Genomic DNA, 24,154 nt, shown 5'->3' with positions numbered 1-24,154 from the left:
ATATTGCCAATTCTAAATCTAGTGTTTGAAACATTAGATCTGGTTTCCAATGTGTTTAGATATGTTTTATGGATAAAAGTTCCATTTTTTTCTTTCTTTTTTATTTTTTGGAACATTTTTTAAAATGAATCATTGCAATTGTCTGTCAGAATGTTGATAATAATGTTTCCATCTAGTTACAATTATAGGTGAATGAAACTTAGATGAACATTCTTTGACCCATGTCCCTTTCAGAATTGTAAGTTACCTCTGTGGACCAATTCCAGGAACTTTCCTGTTGTTTTGTAATTGAGAAGCCCTACATCTCCTGTAGATGGGATTATGAATGCAAGAAGAAAGATACAGAAACTAACTCAGTTGCATATCAGCTGCAGCAGGGGTGGGCTTCAAAAATTTCAGCAACAGATTCTCTGCCCGGTTGCTGGGTAGACATGGCCATGATGGGTGTGGCCTAGTCGGCCTCCTGCACCATGGCAGGATGGGGAGTTTTCGCCTTCCCGAAGCTCCAGAGGTTTTCCTCAAGCCTCTGGAAAGAAAAAAAACTGCCCTCCCCGGGCTCCGGAGGCCTTCCGGGAGGCCCATTTTTTCCCCTTCCTGAGCCTCCACGTGGGCCCTGCAATTACATCACATTCAAAACAGGCCGCATGGAGATTCCTGGGAGGGGAAAGATGGGCAGGGTGGAACTTGGAAGTTCTCCGAACCGGCCATAATATTAGTTACGGGTTCTCCGGAACCCAAATGAACCCACAGCAGTGGTGGGTTGCAGGCAGTACGCCCTGGTACGGGTACCAGTGCCTGCCGGGAGCACCAGGTACCATTCTGGTACAGTGCTCTGGTGGGCCCACCCGACCGCACACGCTCCTTACTTGTATTTGAGCTCTTTGGCGCTTCCGCACATGAACACGGACCGTACAGCGCCTGTGAGAAGCTCCGCCAAGCAGCTGGAGCATCACAGAGGCATCGCAGAGGCATTGCAGAAGAACGCATGCACACGCTGCACACATGTGTACGAGTGCTGCGCATGTGCATGCGGCGGATGCCAGGCCCCGTTGCACCGTACCGGTTGCACCAGGATCCGGAACCCACCACTGACCTATAGCCTCACCCCTGAGTTGCAGGCTCTGCTTCAGCAGTCCAGTAGAAAAACAGTTATGCAGTTGTCACTTTAGTTTCACCCTAATGTTTAACTAAGCAAGCAATGTTTGTGGATTCATTTCCAGTGCACAAAACTCTCCCTATCTTCAAAAGTCTTAATGGATCTGCAAAAGAATTTCTCCTATTTTTACCTCCTGGTCTTTCAATTTCAAACTAAGTTCTGATCTATTCAGAACTGTAGTTTCTGTCAGACCACAGAAACATTGGTTACCTGGTCAAACACATGCAAGTCAAGCCCACGGGCACACATTGCCCAACTCCATCTCTCTTTATTAAAGCGGAATGGTTTCTGATTAATATTTTCAAACATTTCCTTTGATGTTCATGTAGCACAGGGTATCTGGAATGACAGAAATGTTAGACCTGGAACCTGCCCTCCCTTCCAGCTTAAATGTAGCCTTTGGAGAAAGATAAAGCAAAAGTTAAATTTTCAAATAGTGATAAATACTGTGTTAATAAATGGACAGCTTAGAAGCATTTCCTGTTTATACAGTTGGTTAATAAGCATCCATCACTTGTGTCACCCATGCTGGACACCAAATTCAAATGTCAAACAAAATGTAAGAGGTCACACATTTTCCTTTGCTAACTAAAAGTGTAATTCATAAATATTATTGCTACCAAACTCTCCATCTTCGACTGTTGTTTAAAAATATGCACATGTAATATAAATTGTGATTAAATTTAAATTGGCATATTATTTCCTGTTTTAAGAATGAAAAGCAGTAAGAATTAGGTTTTACTCAATAGGCATTTTTATTGAAAAATGAGCTGGCAGGCACTGTCTAGAAAGTTCAACTTCACGAAAGGAAAGATTTTTTTATGAGCTGCCACCCGTGGTTTAACATCGCTTCTCCATCTGCTGTTCCCCCAGATACACTAAAATAGCATTTCATCCACTGAAATTAAATACATTCGGTTAAATAGTTCAACTTACAAAACTGTCACATAATCCACGAGCCAAGTTCTTTCTATGCCAGCTTCACTTTCAAATATTATTTTAGGAAATTGTCCCGTGAAGTTATTTATAGAAGCAGCAGCAAGTGGCTCGTTTCATTTCAACATCTTAAATAAGGTGACTACCGTTTGGTCAAGAACTGGAAAAAATAATAGGAGGTATGGAAATAATTAAATGTAAAAAAAAAATGGTGTGGAATTTTGTGACGATGGCTACCCTACACATAATTTTCCATGGTGTTGAAAAGGCTTCCTGGTTGCTTTTGCAGTTAAGTGTTAGTCTAATCATCATCACGTTCATTTATTGTAAGTCCATGGACCAAAAATAAAAGCAAATACAAATCAACCTAAATATTATCCAATGAAGGTGAAATCAAATGAGCAAAATAAAGAGTGTTGTTCTTACCGCCAATGACAAAAAAAAAATCTAAACTATCATTAATGGTGTTCCTGATTTTATTATTAAATAAGTATTTGGCATACAATATTTTCAAGCAGGAGCCAAACAGCTGTCAAGCACCAGAGAAATCAGGAGATGCAGGCAGTTCAAATGAGTGTAAATGTTTATTGTAAGTTTAAGCTCTCTACAAGAACCTGAGCTACTAGTGGTCAAGGGAAATGAGCAGGATTAAGAAGGCATTCAAGGGGGGCTTGGATCTCTTGTGGGCCCTCAGGGACTCATGACTTATAATACATTTGACCCTTCCCTCAGGCTCAGTCTGGTCATCTTCTACAATAGCTTCTAATATCGCCATTGATTTTTTTTTTTTTAGTTTGGTTTCTTGCTGTGAGGTAAGGTTTGGACTCCTTGGCCTAAATTTGTCTTTCCAACATTATAAGCTTAACATAAAAGGTTAACAGGATTTTAAAAAAAACTTATCCCAACATAAATAACCATTGAGCGATCTTCTGACAAGTTCCAGTATAAGAATTACATTACTAAATACTATATTCCACTGTGTCCAACTCTTAGCTATTTTATGGAGAGCTCAAAAGATCAAGGAAATCCTGCCTTACTTTCACCAGAATATCTCTAAATATAGTATCTTAAATGGGCTAGGGAAAAAGCTAGTTAATATCAAAGTTCCTTCCAATTTGCCAAGACAAGTAACTACTGGGAATGGATTTTTATAATAAATACTTAGGATATAAGATGAATTAATGATCTGAAAAGTACTATCAATTTCCGAAAGTAAATATCCCTAACCACCTATTCATTTTCTAAGAGAGTTTGACTGAAATGAAATTGGATTGATTTCATTCTGACAATATCTTTACTCCAGGTAGAAGCTCTCCAAAGAGAGTCTCTGAATAATCTTTCATTAGCAGTTAGACAGCAATTTTCAGAATGTATAAGTGATAGTAGCAAACGTGAAGGCCACAGTTATACCTCTCTGAGCTAGAATATCGGAATAGCCATTAACGTACTGCAACATAAAGGAAATACCTATTTCCTTATTTCAGAGGATACAGGAACTTTAAAGAAAAATGGAGATTTAAAAAGTAATAAAGTGATGAAGCATATTACAGCAATCAAAACACATTACCAAGGAATGAACTTGTTATATCCAAATTTCTTAAATAGGTGATAGTTGGGATACTGTAATTGTGCAAATACACTCTTTGCATTGCCATAAGAAATCCAGTGACAGCAGGTTCCAATACCTCTAGAGGAACACCTCTAGAATTAGACCTGCTCTTCCTGGAAGAACAGAACACATTCAGAACAAATTTTAATCTCAGTTCTAAATCCACCTTTCTCCTTGCCAACTGCATCTCTACTCCATCTGACTTTAATTTCAATGTATTCAGTTTTATCCCAAGATGATCAAATTTATACTGTAACAATGGCAATGAACACTTAGCATAGCAATTGATTGATTGATTGATTGATTAGAGTAGGTGCATTAATTTAATTCAATTCAACCTCATACATAGACTTTATCCAGTATGAAATATATCAACATATGTGACTATGTAATAATAATAATAATAATAATAATAATTTAAATTTATTAGCCGCTCCCTTTCCGAGAAGGACTCGGGGCGGCGTACAATGGAGTTAAAAACATATAACATTTACATAAATCCATGACATAAATAAGTACAAAGACACACATGTTCGGAGGAGGTTAACAGATACAATACATAGACAATTAAAAACCATTAAAATACCCTAATTACAAAACCCCATGTACAATCCAAATTCAAAATATTAAAAAACAGACAGTCAGGAGGGGTGCGAGAAAATTACGGTTGAGCCAGGCCAGATAGTTGGAAGAGGTGGGTTTTCAGTTGTACACGGAAGGAGCGGAGATCGGAAGTAATCCTGATGTCCCGGGGGAGGTCATTCCACAGGGCTGGGCCCATCACAGAGAAGGCTCTGCTCCTGGGTGTCGCCCCCCGACACTGTTTGGCGGTCGGCACCCGGAGAAGTCCCTCTCTGTGAGAGCGGATAGGTCGTAGGGATGTGTGGGGCAGGATGCGATCCTGCATGTAACTAGGCCCTGTGCCATGGAGCGCTTTAAAGATCATAATCAAGACCTTGAAACGCACTCGGAAGACCACAGGAAGCCAGTGCAGCTCGCGCAGGAGAGGTGTTACAGGGGAGAATCTAGTCCTCCCCATGATCACCCGCGCGGCCGCGTTCTGGACCAACTGTAGTCTCCGAGTGCATCTCAAAGGAAGCCCCATGTAGAGAGCATTGCAGTAGTCCAGGCGAGACGTCACTAGCGCATGGGTGACTGTGCGTAGGGCATCCCGGTCCAATAAGGGGCGCAATTGGCGCATCAGGCAAACCTGATGGAACGCCCCCCTTGCCACGGCTGTTACATGGTCATCCATGGACAGCCGGGCATCCAGGAGGACGCCCAAATTGCGCACCTGTTCCATAGGGGCTAATTGCACGCCCCCAATGGCCAGAGATGGAAACACCTGGTTGAACCGGGGCGCCGGAAGCCACAGCCACTCCGTCTTGGAAGGGTTGAGTTTCAGTCGGTTGCCATCCATCCAGATCCGTACGGCCTCCAAACACCGGGACATCACTTCGATGGCCTCATTGGGGTGGTTTGGGGTGGAGATGTATAGCTGAGTGTCATCAGCATACAGATGATATCCCACCCCAAAACCACGGATGATCTCGCCCAGCGGTTTCATGTATGTGTTGAACAGGAGAGGCGAGAGCACCGAACCCTGTGGCACTCCACATGTGAGAGGCCTCCGGGTCGATCTCTGCTCCCCTGCCAACACACGTTGCGTCCGGTCAGTGAGGTAGGAGCCAAACCACCGTAACACGGTGCCCCTGACTCCCAGCCCCTCCAGCCGGTGCAACAGGATACCATGGTCGATGGTATCGAAAGCCGCCGAGAGGTCTAATAGGACCAGGATAGAGGAACAACCCCTATCTCTGGCCCGCCAGAGATCATCCACCAATGCGACCAAGGCCATCTCCGTGCTGTGCCCGGGTCGGAAGCCGGACTGGCGCGGGTCTAGATAATCATTTTCCTCCAGGTGGCGTGGGAACTGCTGTGCCACCACACTCTCTACAACCTTCGCTAAAAAAGGAAGGTTGGAGACTGGACGGTAATTGACTAGGTCCGTCGGGTCCAGGGAAGACTTCTTGAGCAGGGGTCTCACCACCGCCTCTTTCAAGGCGGCTGGTAGAGACCCCTCACCCAACGAAGTGTTCACTAGGACCAGGAGCCAGTCACGTGTAACCTCCCAGGATGCCAGTACAAGCCAGGAGGGACACGGGTCTAATAAACATGTGGTGGGTCGCAGACGTCCACGCAACCTGTCCAAATCCTCGATGGCAACCGAATCAAACTCCTCCCAAAGCGGACCCTCAAGACTCGCCACGGGCGTCTCTACTGAACCACTGAAGGGGGTCCATCCCATCCGGATTTGAGCGACTTTGTCATGTAGATATTTCCCAAACTCCTCTGCTCTACCCTGTAAAGGGGCTTCCCGCGGCCTCTCAAACAAGAGGGAGCGAGTCACCCGAAACAAGGCGGCAGGGCGGTTATCTGCAGACGCAATAAGAGCGGCGCAATGTTGACGTTTGGCCGCTCTTAATGCCACAAGGTACGTCCTCAAGTAGGCTCGTGCCTGTGCTCGGTCAAATTCGGAACGAGAGGATCTCCAACGACTCTCTAGGCGTCTCCTTTGGCGTTTCATCACCCTTAGCTCCTCGGTAAACCAGGGAGCCAGGGTGGTTCGTTGCCGCAGGAGAGGCCGCAAAGGCGCCACCCGGTCCAGGGCCCCGGTAGTCGCACTATTCCATGCGTCTACCAGGTCCTCCACTCGGGGGCGGGTCAAATCCACAGGAGGTGGCCCAAGCTCCGTCTGGAACCTATCTGGTTCCAACAGGCGCTTGGGGCGGAACCATCTAATACCTTCCGGTTCCGCCTCCTCGCGGTGTGGGGTAGCACCAGGGAAGTCCAGCCGGAGAAGATAGTGATCCGACCATGACAGGGGAGTAATAGCTAAGTCCCCTATTCCCTGATCACTCATCCACCGGCCTGAGACAAAAACAAGGTCCAGCGTGTGGCCTCCCTCGTGAGTAGGGCCCTGAATTAACTGGGTCAGGTCCATGGCTGTCATGGAAGCCATGAACTCCCGAACCCCCTCAGACGCTTCTCCCATCGACGGCAGATTGAAATCCCCCATCACTATAAGGTTGGGGGTCTCAATCGCCACCGATGAGATCAGCTCAAGGAGTTCAGGCAGGGCCGCTGATGTATAGCGAGGAGCCAGGTATACTATCAGCAGGCCCAACTGCCTCCCTGGGCCCCATCTCACAACAAGGGACTCATACCCGGATGTCTGTGGCACGGTGAACTCTCTCGGCTCAAGGTCTTCCCGAATAATCACTGCTACCCCGCCGCCCCTCCCCTGGGCCCGAGGCTGATGAAATGCTCGATAACCTGGTGGGCACAATTCAACGAGGGGTAAACCTCCCTCGGAGCCCAACCAGGTCTCGGTTATTCCTGCGAGGTCCGGCTCCCCCTCCAAAATAAGATCATGAATGAGGGGGGCCTTATTAACAACGGACCTCGCGTTGCATAACAGCAGTCTCAGGCCTTGGGCCTGTGGAACCTGACCACCTAGTATGCAGGGGTTGGTACAAACGACCGGGAATGACCAAAAACCCCGGTCTCCCAACCGACTGCGCGTTCTTAATGTGTCCTCGCACCTGCCCCTCCCCACGACCGTTGGTATCAAAGAGCCCTGTAATGGAATGTTATCCTCCCTTTCCTCACCCGCTCCATTCCTTCCTCTTTCGACCACACCTAATTGCCTGGCTCTACTATCACTCCTGATCTGGTCCTTCCCCCCCCCACCCTTAAAACCCTTTACAAATTTTAAAAAACAATTAACTAAAAAACCCCTTAAAGCACGCTTCCTCCACCTCTCTGGGTTAACAAACCCGTCCTCGAGGTGGGCCCTTGAAAGGGCTGGAGGCCATAGCTGCGAGAGGGGGGACTCTCGCAGTAGCAGCAGGTCTACTCTCGAGTAAAGCATAATAAAGGGCCAGCGCTCATCAAGTGGGTGCTGTCGATGTTAATGTAAGTTAGCCAAAACCACATACATCCAGATGAAACGGATGAAATAGTCCTGGTAGAGATAGGCAGATGGAAATAGTCCACATCGTAGATGAAAATGATGGGTTAATAATAATAATAATAATAACCAGCTGGTGAATATGGAAGCTTGGGCTGGAACTGAGACGAAGGCCGCAGTGGGTGGTAGAAATAGGTAGCCCTATATGAATGAGGGGGGTTGTAATCGCACGGGGGGGGGGGTACAGGGCAGCCCTCCACACAGGCCTCTGATGTACCACTAAGTCCATGGCCTGTGCTCCAGCGCCTCTGTCTCCGTGGCCTGCCTTCAGCGCCAATCATTGATAGTCCTCGATCTGTCCAACAACCCTCGGCCGTTTTTGGGCCTGGAGAAGCGTTCCGACCTCCCCACGGCCTGCCTGTGGCCTACCTTCCGTTTTTCCACTCCCTCTGGCGCCTCAGGCCTCGCTCTATTTTCCTTCTTCCCTCCGGCGCCTCGGGCTCCATCCGGGCCTTATTCTCCTCTCCGCGGCCCTCCCGCCGGTCTGAGTTCGCCAAGACCGGCGCAATTCGGACTGCTCGGCTCTCCCACGACTCTCGACTCTCCCTTGGCTCTCCCTGGGTCGCCGCCATCCCGTCCCGGCTCTTTGGATCCTAATTCTGTTCATTGGATCGGCGCCGCCTTCCAATCGTTCTCCGGCCTCCTCCGCCCCCCCAATCAAGGCCTTGCCGCTTCTCCGCTCCGCTCCGCTCCGCTTTGCATCATGTAAATGCAAACATGTTTCCCAGATAGGCATCTGCTATCATTACTTGTCATGAATTACTGTTTACAAAGCCCAGCGGTAAACACTCTTGAATCATATCAAAGTCTTTTCAAGAATATAAGAATGCCACACATTCCCATATTATCTACTGCTGTAGAGCTTGGGCGGGGGAGAGGGGAGGAGTTGCAGAGATTTAAAAAGCCAGTGGAGTCTGGAGTTCTTTTCAAAGCTTGTAAATAGTGAGTCTGAATATTTTGTTTTATTAGTCAAACTATGGCAAATAGCAAATGCCCAGAAGATTACTGAAAGGAAAAGAGTGTTAAGTTATTTAAGATAGTATAGAGGGAAAATAAGTTCCATGTTCTACATATCACAGACAAACATTGACATATAAATGGATTGAACTGTAATACAACACAGACTATTTTGCACTCTTTGATGTGACTGATATTATGCAGTGCTGGAGACAGTGAAAGATTAATGCAGAGGGTACTGTGTGGTATTAGGCAAACAATGTCCCCACCACTGCCACCACCTGAATGTGACAGAAGAAAGCTTTTCACCACATTGTTTTTTTTATTTTTTGTGCTATCTACCATTTTCCATTTAGTGCTATTCTCCAAAGCACCTGAGGGCAAGACAAGAAGCAATGGGTGGAAACTAATCAAGGAGAGAAGCAACTTAGAACTAAGGAAATGTTTCCTGACAGCTAGAACAATTAATCAGTGGAACAACCTGCCTCTAGAAGTTGTAAATGTTCCATCACTAGAAGTTTTTAAGAAGAGATTGGATAGCCATTTGTCTGAAGTGGTGTAGGGTTTCCTGCCTAAATTTGGGATTGGACTAAAAGACCTCTAAGATCCCTTCCAACTCTGTTATTCTATTCTATTTCTCTGTGTACAATAGAAACAATGGCAATTATAAAAGAGTACCTTTTTAATAGGTAAAATGTGGAAAATCTTGAAATGGATGGTAAGTTAGAACTGAGAGACAGGGAGATATCAAACAAAAACAATAACATGTACAGTATATTGTAATGCCATAAGAGGGGATGGGTCTGCAAAAGTTGAGATTCAGCTCCAACATAATTCCATATATGTTTAATATCCTTTTGGATTGGATTGAATTGGAAGGGAGATTTTCGATCGTCAGATACCAACAACTCTCTCCTTTTGTTCTTTTGTTTTGATCAACTCATAATTTTTATTTATTTTTCTAGCTATGTGTGCCATGGTTTTCTTTTGTGCCTGCACTCAATTGAAACTCTTTTGAGAATAAAAATAGATGCTAGAATTGCCAAAAGATAGGGGAAGTATTAGTATCTGGCTATTAATGAGGGTGTCTGGGGACCATTACAACTTTCGGAATTTATATACCCCAAAAATAAAGACTTAAGAGTGAAACAGATTTCCTCTCATATCTACAGTTCAGATATTTTGGACAATACTCAGAGAAACTGAAAGAAGTAGTACAAGATTAGAAGAGGTAATTAGAAGAGGTAAGACTTCAGTAAGGCATTTGATAAGGTAGACCATAACCTACTACTAGATAAAGTAGAAGAATGTGGGTTGGACAGCATCACCACCAGATGGATTCGTAACTGGCTGACCAACTGCACTCAACGTGTAGTCCTCAATGGAACTGCATCTACATGGAGGGAAGTATGCAGTGGAGTACCCCAAGGCTCTGTTCTGGGCCCAGTACTCTTCAACATCTTCATCAATGATTTGGCTGAGGGAATAAATGGGGAATTCATCAAATTTGCAGATGACACCAAGCTGGCAGGAATAGCCAACACTCCAGAAGTTAGGCTAAAGATACAGAAGGATCTTGACAAACTTGAACATTGGGCACTATCTAACAAAATGAAATTCAATGGTGAAAAGAGTAAGGTTCTACATTTAGGCAACAAAAACGAAATGCACAGGTACAGTATAGGTAGTACCTTGCTCAACAGTAGTAATTGTGAAAGGGATCTTGGAGTCCTAGTGGACAACCATTTAAATGTGAGCCAGCAGTGTGCAGCAGCTGCCAAAAAAGCCAACACAGTTCTAGGCTGCATCAACAGAGGGACAGAATCAAGATCACGTGAAGTGTTAATACCACTTTATAATGCCTTGGTAAGGCCAACTTGGAATACTGCATTCAGTTTTGGTCACCACGATGTAGAAAAGATGTGGAGACTCTAGAAAGAGTGCAGAGAAGAGCAACAAAGATGATTAGGGGACTGGACACTAAAACATATGAAGAATGGTTGCAGGAACTGGGTATGTCTAGTTTAATAGAAAGAAGGAGTAGGGGAGACATGATAGCAGTCTTCAAATATCTCAGGGGTTGGCACAAAGAAGAGGGAGTCAAACTATTCTCCAAGGCACCCGAGGGTAGAACAGGAAGCAATGGGTGGAAACTAATCAAGGAGAGAAGCAACTTAGAACTGAGGAGAAACTTCCTGACAGTTAGAACAATTAATCAGTGGAACAGCTTGCCTCCAGAAGTTGTGAATGCCCCAACACTGGAAGTTTTTAAGAAGACGTTGGATAGCCATTTGTCTGAAACAGTATAAGTTTCCTGCCTAGGCAGGGGGTTGCACTAGAAAACCTCCAAGGTCCCTTCCAACTCTGCTATTTTATTGTATTGTAGGTGGACAGATTTGGCCCATAGAATTGGCAAGAGTTGGACACCACTGTATGGATATCATCATCATCATCCAGAGAAATGAACACCGTTTCCCCTACATTGAAAACAAGAGAATGCTAGCATTTTATTTTCCCTCTGTCTCTTTCTATGTGAAGTGGAGACAAGAAATGCACATTATTCCAGGAGCTGCTGTAACTCTGGGAACAGAGCAGAAGCTGGTTAACCAAGAAAGCATGATTGACTCATGGTGATCTCTGCTGGGTTTCCATGTTTCCAACATGGGTTTCCAATCGAGACAACTCCATAATTTAATTCAAATGACCTTACAGGGTTTGGAAGGGGTTAGAATTTGGGTTGTTTATTAGTACCCTATGTTAAAAGCTAACCCTATCATCTCTCTCTCTTTCTCTCTTTCTCCCTCCCTCTCTCCCTCCGTGTGTGTGTGTATGTGTGTGTATGTGTGTGTTTCCATTTCAAAATGGAGAAAATTCATGTAAGCAGGGTTCAACAGTCCTGCAACTGATATATAATGGGATATTCAGGCAAGGATTCTAAGGACTGCAAAAGAGAGAGAGAGAGAGAGAGAGAGAGAGAGAGAGAGAGAGAGAGAGAGAGAGAGAGAGAGAGAGAGAGAGAGAGAGAGAGAGAGAGAGAGAGAGAGAGAGAGAGAGAGAGAGAGCTAATAGTTCACATTTATTCCTTGTATTTTTCATTCTGCAATGTTAGACTAATAACATTAAAGCTGCAATGTAGTACCATGCCTTGAACCTAAAGGCAGACTTGCTTCTGCACAGCCATGTCCAAGTCTGCAATATAATATCAGGAAAAAAATTAACAGAATTCAAACAGGTTTGAGCTTAGATTAGTTCTATATGAAAAAAAATCAGAGCCACTCCATTTTAACCGCTGTCTAACCTAATTTAAACATATGAATCCCTGGATAATATTTCCCATCCAAGAAAGTTAATAAACTGTGGTGCTCTGCATGTGGTTGCACACACAATTTGAAGTGCCCCTCCCCTTTTGTTGCCTTCAAAGTAGCTGGACAACAGATGTTGAAATATATCACCAGTACACATCAGTTTCGAAAGCTTTATGACTGATCCATTTGTTTTCAGGACAATTCTCAGGCAAGGTTAGAGTTAGGATGACCTGCCTTCAGTCACTCTTATCTGTTCTTGAGCTGAAGGTCATCCTAAGCTCCCCATTTCCAAACTAAAAGTTCTTCTAATTCATCTTACAGTATCTGCTCTCTGTTGTCATCCAAAGGTATTGTCCTTCCTCAGTTTCCTTGTATCTAGCTTTGGAATCCTAAATATGTTATAGTTCCTGAGATCCTGTTTCATAGGGAGATTACATCAATATATGGTCATGGAAACAATGCCAGAGACTGGTAATAAAGAGGAGCCAATGTGACACACAACCTTTAGGGAAGGCTCCTTAGGGAGCTCTCCACAACTACAACAGCTGGCATCTAAATCTCACTGACCTTCAGCTGGAGCTGAGCTCCTAAATGCCATGTTCTCCTTGGAAAATCTAGACAAGGCATAAACATCATCTCCAATAGTTCATCAAAACATACAGATCATTCTTAGTCATAAAGCACTAAGATTTTTTTAATTTTTTTTTTAAATTTCCTCCATAGTTTAGTTTTAGTTTGTACAAGATGTGTTTTCATTGCAATGAATAAATCAAAACATGGTTTCCGTAAGCATGCACCTGCTCCATCACTTCATTTCATTGTTTTTAGCAAAAAGCACAAACTCATCACAATAATCATAGCAAAAAGGATGCGTTGCCCTCCAAATAACAATAGCACATATTTGGGGAAAGAAAGAAAAAAACAGGGCGGGGAAAAGAGGCAAAAGAAGATAAACTCTTTACTGTCGATTTGTTTTTTAAGTCTATAAAGGTTCAAAGAGCGGATCACCCACCAAAAATTGGCTCTGTAAATGAAAAATGTTTCATGCTGACAGGAGATTATACACGCATATATACAGAATATATTCATGCTGCACAGTAAACCAGAACAGATGGAAAAATAGGATTTATGTTCCACAGACTAATTCAGTTAACAGTATCCAAATGATATCCAAATGAACCAGGAGTCCTATATAATATTTGCAATGGAAACCTCCATATTTTTCTTCCCTCTAACTCACTAGTGCTTGTCTGTACAATGATGTTGCCAATTGCACAATCAATGTGTAGAGTCAGATGTTTTCCATGTTATGCAATTGACATTACATCCCAGTTGTGTGTGAATAAAACATCAAGGCAAAGAGAAAAGCACACTAAGCAGATCTGTTCTAAGATGTCCTAATGTTTGAGAGCTATACAAAGGAAGTCAGGACACGTATACAACATAATACAGACCTGCAAATTAGAAATGAATGTAAAAGCTGGAAAAGCATTTAAAATGCTGCTTCTGTGATTCTAGATTTTGAAGAAAGGCAAATATTTTCTATGTCGCCTAAGCAGATACAGTAGTTTAGTCAAACATATTTATGGTGATAAGAATGCATCTTTCAAAATCAAAAGTTCTTCAGTTTAAAATTACATTATGATCAGCCTTCCTACCCCAGTTACTTACAGTGGCAATTCTGGCTCAGTTCCCATTTAGAAATTTCAAGAAAGCAATAATACATAATTTGGTTTTAGAAAGGCTTAGCTTCTCCAACATTTATTCTGAAGTGACATTATTGTAACTACATTATTATTACAGGAATGTCCTTGTAGGAGCCCTATATTTGTTGATCTATAGCTATGAATATCAAATTTATTGTGCTTATTCTAAAATTTTTTTTAATCTGTCCAGTACTCCATGTACTTTCTTATTGGGAGCAATAAGAAAGTTGCCATCTAGAGGCCACAGCATCCTTAATTCTCCCTCAGCTTGATTTTACACCTTGAATCTGATCTACATTACCACAAAGAAGGTTAATAAGAATGTTTGTGTGTGTGTGTGTGTGTGTGTGTTTTCTTCTGTCAGATCACCTGATCTACACAAATATGGGAGGGAGCATACTGCTTCCCTTTCGCCTTTCAGCCCCAATCCAGAAGCCTTCCAGGCAGTCGCTTTCAGGACAAACTATTTTGTGTTACATTTTTACTGATAAAGAAGTGTGTTTGTGTGTGTGTGTGTGTGTGTGTGAATGCTGTGTCAATTACACAGGACCCTAAGCAGTGTACAAACCATACTAATGCAAAAAGCAGTGAATTAGATTTTTTAAAAACACGAATGCTTAACTTCATAATCCAAATAACCTATCTGGTGTGTGTATTTTTGTATGCATACTTTTGAGATTATGCTTTTTTTAAAAAACGAAATGAAATTTCAAAGTATTCTATTGGCCAATGAGATTTTATTTTGACACCTTAGAATCAGATGCCAAAGATGCTCGGAGCACAGAGTTCCATCTCTGTAACTCTGAGATGGAATAGCTTGGTTGTTGTTTTTTTTCCCCTCAGTGGCAGAGCTATTAAGAATATCGCTCCGCCAATGAGTTCCCCAGGGATACACCTGGACAACTAAAGGCATTCATGCTATGTCTATATTCGATGCAAACTACAGAAAGAGGATCACTTTTGTCTATAACAATTGAGGATGGTGGTATATATTTTCAGTCTAAATTCCACCATGACCGTTCCAGGTAAAATCAAAATTTTGGATTCAGCACTTTAAGAGTGCTTTTAAAAAGCAATCAGGCTTACTTTCTTGGTGGCAATCATCCAGTATAGAACTGGCATTTGTGTAGCAATCACACAATATTTCAGGTTTTTATCTGATCTTATTCTTTTCCCCCTCCCTCCTTCCATCCCCCCACCCTCTCTCTCTCAAAATGTACAAGTACAAAGGAACGGGGTGAGAAATTAATGGCACATGTTCTTGAGTACACCAGATATTGAATACCTTCACAGTTTTTTTAGATAAACATGACTTAACCACAGAAATCTACAAAAAATAATTCTAGTTTTTATCCTATAGAATCCCCTTGTAAGACTATACAAGCTATAGAAAATGAAATTTCCATGGCCTCTTCAAAAGCCACACTTTATTATGACAATCCATTTGATGATTTTATCAGCTGTTGTAGATCAAGACATAATCTTTTCTTTCTGATATTGCTGGCTGTGCCTTACACCTTCTTCTCTTCCTCAAATATTTCCATAACTCAAATGATCTCCTGATAAAAATTCAATGGTGAAAAGAGTAAGGTTCTACATTTAGGCAACAAAAATGAAATGCACAGGTACAGAATAGGTAGTACCTTGCTCAACAGTAGTAACTGTGAAAGGGATCTTGGAGTCCTAGTGGACAACCATTTAAATATGAGCCAGCAGTGTGCAGCAGCTGCCAAAAAAGCCAACACAGTCCTAGGCTGCATCAACAGAGGGATAGAATCAAGATCACGTGAAGTGTTAATACCACTTTATAATGCCTTGGTAAGGCCACACTTGGAATACTGCATTCAGTTTTGGTCGCCATGATGTAGAAAAGATGTGAAGACTCTAGAAAGAATGCAGAGAAGAGTAACAAAGATGATTAGATGACTGGACACTAAAACATATGAAGGACGGTTGCAGGAACTGGGTATGTCTAGTTTAATAGAAAGAAGGACTAGGGGAGACATGATAGCAGTGTTCCAATATCTCAGGGTTGCCACAAAGAAGAGGGAGTCAAACTATTTCCCAAGGCACCTGAGGGTAGAACAAGAAGCAATGGGTGGAAACTAATCAAGGAGAGAAGCAACTTAGAACTGAGGAGAAACTTCCTGACAGTTAGAACAATTAATCAGTGAAACAAGTTACCTCCAGAAGTTGTGAAAGCCCCAACACTGGAAGTCTTTAAGAAGCTGTTGGATAGCCATTTGTCTGAAACGGTATAGGGTTTCCTGCCTAGGCAGGGGGTTGGACTAGAAGACCTCCAAGGTCCCTTCCAACTCTGCTATTGTATTGTAAAATGTAATCAGCTACTACTTAAATTAATTTACTTTTGTATTAGCTATTAATTTGCATTTCACCATCCTAAGCTGAAACTCTATTTGAAAATTCCGTTGCCAGAATTTACTTCTCACACTTTCCTTCCATCAACATTTTGTATAAATTGCTAGCCCCTCCATTTTGTGGAGAAACGGCAAATAGGGGTGGGGATTAACTGAAGTTTTTAGTATCCCTTGTTCTCATGGTGTGAGGCCATCAATGTAGGTCAAATAAAAAAACAGATACTCCATGGATTATAGGAGTTGTACTGTACTGCTGTATGTAGTAATAGAATTTTGAATAACAGAATTTCTCTCTGTTCCATCTCATACATAATAAAATCAAGGTGGGGTTATTTTGAGATTCTTTCTTATGCATCCTGCTTTCCCTGGGACTGTATTGCCATTTTCTCTCCCTTAACAGCTCATCCATTTCTTCAGCAAGATTATTTCTACATTCCTTTACTTGTAGTAAAGCAAATTTTAATCTTTATTGACCTTGGAGACAAACTACTGACAAGAACAGGAGTACTTTGGACTCTTCATTGTCCACCTTTACAAAACAGCCAACCGTCAAAAACATCTTGGCCTGGGGGGGAAAGGGTAGAAGTATAACCCCTGTCTTTATTTTGCCATTCACATTTCCCTTTCTTCCATCATAGAAGGCAGCCTACATGGGATGACCTATTATAGCTCCCATTCATGCACTAACCAGACACACTTTGCTTCATAAATATCAGGGTTTAAAACCTAGTGTTAAAAAATATACTCCACTGGATACAGGGTAGGTCGCTAACAATCTATCTGTAAGTTTCAGTCAGCATACAAGAATGTTCACTGTGTTATTCTGTGGAATGCTTCTATACCTTCCTTTGAACAGGTTAACTCTAAAGATAATGATGTTTTTTCTTTGAAACATCAATTCTCTTAGAAACCTTCCAATCTCAGCTGGAATGTAGTGAGATAATATTTCAAATTTCTGAAGTAGTGATTCCCACATTTCAGGATATGGAATCCTTGAGTCCAGACAGAAGAAAACAAAATTATTGAGATGAATTTCATTTATGGGATGCCAACTAGAAAGTGACAGGCTTATTAGAAGACCTTCTTCACTTCACAATGTACTTATGAGATAATAGGTATGATCTTTTGTGTAGGCTTGTGTGTTTGTCTTTGGAATTGTAATATTTACTAATATTTGAAAAGTTGTTTTTTTCATTGTTTGTTTCAATCTAACCCAGGGATAAATGTAGGGTCCAAGAGACGCTGCTACATAGAAAGAAAAAAGGGGGCAGCTTGGAAAGCAGTGGAGAAAATAAACAAAATGGAAAACTATAATATTTTGTGGCTATAACAGTTACACAAGAGTTTAAACTGTGTTTTTCCCTGACATTTGTCTTGTGAATCCAAGACTCTTTTTTTAAAAAAAGCACAACAAATATTACAGTGGCTTGACAGGATGGTTTCAGTAGATGGCACTACTAGAGAGAAGAACCAATTGGATGGCCCAAATTGATGGAATGGTTTTAATTATCTCATCTCTTCCTTTGATACAATAAATGGACGTTGATGGAAACAATTCTGGAGGAGGAATAAATCTAAGTTCGACTTCAATGAAATTGGAGCAAAATATGATAAGAGAAGAGGGGGATAAAATGTATCAAAAAGTGAACAGGAAGTGTGATAAGAGTGAAAGCAACACTTTGTGAATGTCTTTTCTAAAGAGTAGACAACATTCAAATTAGACCTCTGGCCTGCCTAATGATATGAAAGTTCTGCAATGAGGCCATACAACCCATAAATATCATTAACTGGTTTATAAAGCTCATTACAAAAAAGGCCAAAGTAAAAAAAAAAGAGATCATTATTATAACACTAAGCTTCAGATTTGTTTTAAGACCAGATTTGGCTCTTTCATCCTTCTCAGCTCCATATATCTTGCTTAATAGTTCTAGTTCATACTAAATATTATTCTCATGTTAATGCAGAGCATCTGGCCATGTCTTTCTCCACTTCATATGAGCCAGATTCCTTGCTAAATGCAGCATTACTAGAAAGGGTTATTTATCAGCACAAAATTACAAGGTTGGTTTCCACCAGGCAATATTAATAATAATGTTTCTATAGCACCCGTTCACCCCACTCCACCGTTTGCAAAAAAAGAAGAAGAAAAAGAAGCATGAGGGAGGCGGAAGCCCACACAATGTTTTCATGTCAAGCAGAAACTAAATGGGTTGTAGCCGAATCTTTTTTTAAAGTATTTAATGTATTCTTTTGTATGCTGCTAGCTCACTAGAATATTATATATCAAACCTATTTCTCTGGTGACCTGACCTCTAAAAATCCATGGATCAAGAGAATTACTTCAGATTCCTAATTTAACTCAGTGCAGTGTAGAGAGAAAAGTTGTAGGTTAAATAAACTAAGCTTTAAATCAGCAAAACCTGCAAAGTGACAATCCAAAGAAAGACTGGCCAAGGGGTATCTACACTGGTTTTATAAAGCATTAATGAACAACATCAACTATGGCAGGATCCCAAATTCTGTTATCTTCAGTTAGTATCCTTTTTATTTAAAAAAAATCTTCTGAAAGCTAAGACAACCAATTTACCGATGGTCTCAAAATGTGAATATTGTTTGAAATTCCTGGAAAAGTATCAGGAAGCAGTTTTGTGTTAAATGAGGGTTGGGATAAAGGAAACATAACAGACATAAAGAATTTCATGATTTAAAAATGGAACTTTATTTAAAACATAAATATTCCATCTAGAGAGAAAAATGCAAGTCTATTAAATGCAAATTTTATTCTTCCTTTTGCAACCCTTTAATCCCCTTATTTAGGGTGGAGTTGGGGCAAGTGAGGGGATGCCCTTCCCAATGCCTATAAGGAATTTGTAGCAGATATTTTCTCTTTGCGCCCTGATAGAGAAACATTAAATGCAAAACATTATAACAATGAAAATACTGATAAAGATGTCTGAAGCATGTGGTCAGAAATGTATAGCCACAATTCAATAACGCCAGTAATGATATCTGCTTTTATGAATAGACTATGAAGAAATGACAGATATAGAACCAAATTTATCTAATAATATAGAGATGGGCTCAAAAATAATATTTACAGATGACAGGCCAAGAAAATGAGTGGGGACAATTTTTTTTCTACTAGATTTTAAAAAGAGACTTATTAAAGCCTCGAAGAACTCCGTGCAATGCAACAAAGAAGAAATGAAAATAAATTAAACCCTATGAAAATATTTTAATGGGCTACAGTCCTCAATTTATGACAATTCTTTCAGCAACTGTTTGAAGTTACAATGGCACTGAATAAGGGGCTTAAGGGCCTTTTCCAAGGTTAGAGCCATGGCAGCTCATCAGTCATGAGATTAAAATTTGGGCACTTGATAACTGCCCTGCCCTTCTGACCACAGAACAGCTTCAGTTCCCCTCCCCTGTCTATCACTTCCCTACCTTGCCCATTGCGGTCCCCTGCCGATCTCCATTTTACTGTCCGAGATTATTTTTGCTGTTTTCTCTTGTTCCCACTGAGGCTTGTTGTTCTGAAAGCTGTATGCCTCTTCTTTATTTAGATAGCTCTTTTCTCTTTATTCATAATATTCTTCTTTCTTTCTTCTCTCCTTTATTCTTTTACCTTGCAGCTTTTACTATTTCTTTCTTTCCGCTCTCTTCTCTTGAATTTAATTTGTATTACATTTTACTACTGTCATCAGAATTACATTACATTAAAAAATAAAATAAAATGACTCTAAAAAAATAACTTGTAGTATTGTTTAAGTCCCAGTTGGTAAAATTTGTCATAAACATATTTTGGAAGATGATATGTTTGCATCTTAATTATGCACAGTCCATTTGATATGCCTGTAATTCAGATAAAAATGTATAATCTCCCAAATGTTGTTCCACAACTATTTCAGCTCCTAAATGGCCTTGATTTGTGGTGATTAGGAGCTTAAAGGAATTCTAAAAACCTCCAAGGGATAAATTTAAGAACTTCAAACATTTTTTACAAAACAGATTATCATTTTTTATAAGTTATGCTAAACAAAGAAATTATGTTTTAAAGACTTTCCTTAGGCATTATTTTAACATTTTCTTTGACAACTCTGTGCAAATAGTCTAATATAGTATTTAGCACATTGGACGGTAATTTTAGTAATCTGTTAATTAGAAAACCTAGTTTCCTAGTGTCATAATATAACTTCATGGTGAGGTGTGTGGCAAACAAATTCAATAAATAAATAAATTTAATAAACTTGGATGCCCAGATAATAATAAGAAAGATCTAGAATAGATCATACATCATAAATATGGCATATCCTTCCGTAAGAAGCTAAAAACCCACCTGTTTCAGCTAGCCGGCCTGGCCTAATTCCAGCCTTCCCACCTCAGTTTTGGAAAATGCAGGGGTCAGCAAATTGTGGCTCTGGAGCCACATGTGGCTCTTTCCTCCCTCTGCTGCGTCTCCGTCACCGGTCGGCACCACAATTTTGAGAGGAGCTTCCGGTGGCAGGGGGAGAGAAGCACAGTGCACCAGGAGAAGACTCTATGGCAAGGGTAGGGTTTTCCAGTTGTCTCCACAATTGATAGGGCTTTTGGTTATGTCAGGTAGAGGAAAAAGTACGCCGCGCTAGGAGGAGACTCTATGGTGGGGGAACTGAACTTCCGGTCAGCTCCAGAATTGAACAGGGGGCTTCCGGTTAGGACCTTTGTGGCTCCCGGTGTTTTCTTTTTTGTGGGAAATGGGTACAAATGGCTCTTTGAGTGTTTAAGTTTGTCGACCCCTGTCATAGTGCATCAGGAAGTTGAACTGAATAGAACTGGGAATCCATTCGAAGTCTGCACAGCTTGTGACATAATTTAATGAGATGACCAAGTGGAGGCCTTTGCAATATTCCTGCCAAACTGTAACAGTGCATTTGATGTTCCATCTGGGGGGTCCGTGGCAACACCTCTGAACTCTTATGGTATACAGTGAGAAGTAGAGAGTAAGTGAGAAGTACAGAGGGATAAATAGTAGATAAATTGTTTAATGTAGAACTTACACTCAGTGCAAAAGTTGCTGCCAAATTATAATTTTTAATGTCACAAACATTATTTTTTTATGTTCATTGAAGAGGCCTTCATCCTGAATCAAATGTGGCGGGGTAGCGGTGATTATACGGGAGGGTCTGGAGCCGAGAGAGTTCACTGTGCCACAGATATCCGGGTATGAGTCTCTATGCGTGAAGTGGGGTCCAGGGAAACAGTTGGGCTCGCTGATTGTATACTTGGCTCCTCGCTATGCATCAGCGGCCCTGCCAGAGCTCCTCGAGATGATTGCAGAGATGGCGGTTGAGACCCCCAAGCTACTGGTTATGGGGGATTTCAACCTGCCGTCGATAGGGGAATCATCCGAGGCGGCTCGGGAGTTCATGGCTTCCATGACAGCCATGGACCTGACCCAAATAATTCAGGGCCCCACACACGAGGGAGGCCACACGCTGGACCTTATTTTTGTCTCTGACCAGTGGAAGAGTGATCTGGGAATAGGGGAATTAGTTATTACACCCCTGTCATGGTCAGATCACTCACTTCTCCAGCTCGACTTCCCAGGCGCTACCCCCCATCGCGGGGAGGCGGAACCAGAATGTCCTAGATGGTTCTGCCCCAGGCGCCTGCTGGATCCTGATAGGTTCCAGGAGGAGCTTGGGCCACTTCCTGTAGCCTTGACCCGCTCCCGGATGGAAGACCTGGTGGCCGTATGGAACAGTGCGGCTGCCGGGGCCTTGGACCGGGTTGGCCTTTGCGGCCTCTCCTGCGGCAGCGAGCCACCCAGGCCCCTTGGTTTACCGAGGAGCTAAGGGTGATGAAGCACCACAAGAGACGCCTAGAGAGCAGATGGAGATCTTCACGCTCCGAATCCGACCGAACACAGGTAAGAGCCTATTTACGGACCTACCTTGTGGCATTAAGAGCGGCCAAGCGTCAATATTGTGCCGCTCTTATTGCGTCCGCAGATAACCGCCCTGCCGCCCTGTTTCGGGTGACCTGCTCCCTCCTTTCACAGAGGCCGCAGGAAGCCCCCCTGCAGGGTAGAGCAGAGGAATTTGGGGAATATCTGCAGGACAAAATCGCTCAAATCTGTAGCGAGTGGGTCCCCTTCAGTAGTCTAGAAGAGACGTCGGAGGCGAGTCTTGAAGGACCATTCTGGGAGGAGTTTGACTCTGTTACTGCCGATGATATGGACAGGTTGCGTGGGCGACTGCGAGCCACTACATGTTTACTGGACCCGTGTCCCTCCTGGCTTACACTGGCATCCTGGGAGGTCACACGAGGCTGGCTCCAGGAGTTAGTCAACGCTTCCTTGAGAGAGGGGAACTTGCCGGCCGCCTTGAAAGAGGCGGTGGTGAGGCCCCTACTCAAGAAGCCTTCCCTGGATCCAGCTATGTTAACTAACTATCGTCCTGTCTCCAACCTTTGCTTTCTGGCGAAGGTTGTAGAGAGTGTGGTGGCACAACAGTTCCCACGCCACTTGGAGGAAATTGATTATCTAGACCCGCGCCAGTCCGGTTTCCAGCCCGGTCACAGCACGGAGACGGCCTTGGTCGCGTTGGTGGATGATCTCTGGAGGGCCAGAGATGGGGGTTGCTCCTCCGTCCTGGTTCTATTAGACCTCTCAGCTGCTTTTGATACCATCGACCATGGTATCCTATTGCGTCGTCTGGAGGGGTTGGGGGTGAGGGGCACCGTCTTGCGGTGGTTCTCCTCCTACCTCTCCGGCTGGACGCAATGTGTGCTGACAGGGGAGCAGAGGTCGACCCTGAGGCCACTCACTTGTGGGGTGCCACAGGGGTCGGTCCTCTCGCCCCTCCTGTTCAACACGTATATGAAGCCGCTGGGTGAGATCATTCGTGGTTTTGGGGTCGAGTACCATCTGTACGCTGATGATACTCAGCTGTACATTTCCACCCCGAACCACCCCAACGATGCCGTCGAAGTGATGTCCCGGTGCCTGGAGGCCGTACGGGTATGGATGGGAAGTAACAGACTTAAGCTCAACCCCTCCAAGACGGAGTGGCTGTGGTTACCGGCGCCCCGGTTCAACCAGTGGGTTCCATCACTGGCCATTGGGGGCGAACAACTGGCCCCCGTGGAGCGGGCACGCAATTTGGGCGTCCTCCTTGATGCCCGGCTGTCGATGGATGACCATGTGACAGCCGTGGCAAGGGGGGCGTTCCACCAGGTTCGCCTGGTGCGCCAATTGCGTCCCCTATTGGACCGGGACGCCCTTCACACAGTCACCCATGCGCTAGTGACGTCCCGACTGGACTATTGCAATGCTCTCTACATGGGGCTTCCCTTGAGATGCACCCGAAGACTGCAGCTGGTCCAGAATGCGGCCGCGCGGGCAATCCTGGGAAGTACTAGGTACTCCCATATAACACCTCTCCTGCGCGGGCTGCACTGGCTACCTGTGGTTTTTCGGGTGCGTTTCAAGGTGTTGACTTTCATCTTCAAAGCGCTCCATGGCACAGGACCTAGCTATCTGCGGGATCGCATCCTACCCCACACATCCCTGCGACCGATTCACTCTCACAGAGAGGGACTCCTCCGGGTGCCGTCCACTAGGCAATGCCAGCGGGCGGCGCCCAGGAGTAGGGCCTTCTCTGTGATGGGCCCAACCCTCTGGAATGACCTCCCCCCCCGACATCAGAACAACCACCGATCTCCGCTCCTTCCGCAAGAAACTTAAGACCCACCTGTTCCACTTAGCTGGCCTGGCCTAACCGCAGCTTTAATCTCTAATCTTTCTGGCCTATATTTTAATTTTGGGGGGTAGGTTTTTTAGGTTGTTTTTAATTTTTATTATTATTGTACAGCTTTATATTTAATTTGTTTTTAGGGGTATTTAAGATTTTCTACTATGTATATGGTTTTTTAACTGCTGTCTGTACACCGCCCCGAGTCCCTTCGGGGAGAGGGGGCGGTCTATAAATTTAATAAAATTCAAATTCAAATTCAATTCAAATTGTTGTATTTATTATTATTAATAAATAATATTTGGGAACAACCACATTGACTGTTCTTAATGTAATGT

Source organism: Natrix helvetica (genome assembly GCF_964273705.1).
Source record: "Natrix helvetica genome assembly, chromosome: 1".
Classification (NCBI taxonomy): Eukaryota; Metazoa; Chordata; class Lepidosauria; order Squamata; family Natricidae; genus Natrix; species Natrix helvetica.
This window is presented reverse-complemented; position numbering follows the sequence as displayed.